This window comes from Haemaphysalis longicornis, unplaced genomic scaffold, assembly GCF_048455015.1.
Source record: "Haemaphysalis longicornis isolate Haplotype H1 unplaced genomic scaffold, Haemaphysalis longicornis Haplotype H1 scaffold_1, whole genome shotgun sequence".
Classification (NCBI taxonomy): domain Eukaryota; kingdom Metazoa; phylum Arthropoda; class Arachnida; order Ixodida; family Ixodidae; genus Haemaphysalis; species Haemaphysalis longicornis.
In genome coordinates, this window is record NW_027526203.1 from 226,577,783 (window position 1) to 226,579,625 (window position 1,843).

Genomic DNA, 1,843 nt, shown 5'->3' on the forward strand with positions numbered 1-1,843 from the left:
CTAATGCGATAGATGTATGTGAAGTACAGTAATTCCTCGATATAACGAAATCGTTTTAGTAGAAATATCGCTTCATTCGAAATTTCTTTTGGTCCCAACCCAAACGCATGCATTTTAGGCTGTATTACTCGAAGAGCTGGACCCTCTTAGAGCGAAGTGGCGAGCGGAGGCGGCGGTGACCCAGCGGCGAGTCAGGCGGTAAGCTTTGCGGGGTTAACAAGCTGGTGTTTCCCTTGCGATTTTCTCGAGCCGGTCATGCTCGATTCGTGCTATTTGACTTTAGACAAACGGTCCGAATGCGTGGTAGGGTGATTGAATTTGGTTCTTAGATTGGTCAACGGTGCACATGTGGACGTGACGGTTCATGAACACTGACACTCGAAGCGTAGAATTAGCAGTGCCGTCGACAGCGCTGCGCAGAATAACTATTGTTTTGAAAGCTTCACGGCTGCACACCCAGGGAAAAAATTGCCGTGTGATCATGCAAACCCCTAGCGCGAAATCGGTCAGTTTTCATGATTGCACTGTGTACCCGAAATGAGCGGTTATTCGTTGTTTTTTGAGCTAAACAAAACAACCGCAAACTCGAGCCACGGAATTTGCGGCGCCTTCCAGCGCGAAACTCTCGTTGCGTTCCGTGACGCCTGCAACAACCGCCCACCCCCTCCCCCTTTAAAAGTCGCCACTGCCTTTTCCTCCTTATTCGCTTGGCAGTCTGCGAGGTGTTGGGACGCCAGTTGCTCTCGCGTTGCAAGAACATGAAACAGCCAAAGCTCACTGCCTTTTTTGCACCTGAATAAAGATTTGCATCACTGAATTCAGTGTGTTTTTATTCCTCGCAGTTGTGACGCAATTGAAGCTTAACTAATTTAGCTTTTGTCGAGTGGTCGCTTATATCAAAAATCCGCTTATAACGAAATTTTTCGCCGTCCAGCTGACTTCGTTATAACGAGGGATTACTACTTTCTTCCGCCTAGCATGTCGGCGTCCTGTCTGTATGAGTGATATTGAATTGACTTCTTACATGCAGTACACACTGCAAGATGCACCATGAATGACGCTTTTGCATGCGCCAGTAAACATTCGAGGAAAATAGCAAGCGGACATCTTCAGTGTAAAACTGCAAACTGGCTTCCTAGCCGCGCCCGCTACCGGCGAAATCCACACGCATTTCCACTTTCCTATACCACAAGCTTTCATAATCTCGATATATTATGTATACATAGTTTGCTACTACGTACGAAATTCATGTTTACACAGGATTGTTTTCGCCATATCACTCATGATATTCCTGCATAAATGGACGGCTATCGAAGGAAACAAGAAATTCAGAGGGAAGACAACTCTAGAGTTGTTTCCTTTTTTACTTTAGCTGTGTCTACATTAGAGGAATCCACATCGCGAAGCGCTTGCGTTATAACGAAGCGGTAAATTTGGGGGACGCCTGCAGCTCGTAGCGTTTCCGAAATCAAGCAGAGTTTACCCCTGCAACTGGGGGGTAGTTCAGAGTATAAAGCGACCATAAGAAAAGACAAGTCATGGCGGTAACCCGTAACGCGCTTACCCCTCGCGACCTATGGTACGCGGGCCCGGGGCTTATGAAGCAATCGCATCACACCGGCGAAAGGACAACGCATGGTAAACGCTCCAGGTGACTCCTGCAGCAGAGTCTAGGGCATGGCCACGCACAATCTCGTTTTCAAGAACGTAAGGGCGAAGGCTTACAACCTAATGGCCTCTACTATACGTGTGGACGCGCGCTCAGTTGCATAATACTGCAGTAAAGAGCGGTGCTTAAAACCGCTGAACCGAGAATACCCGCGACTGTCCAAATGCGCGTGCG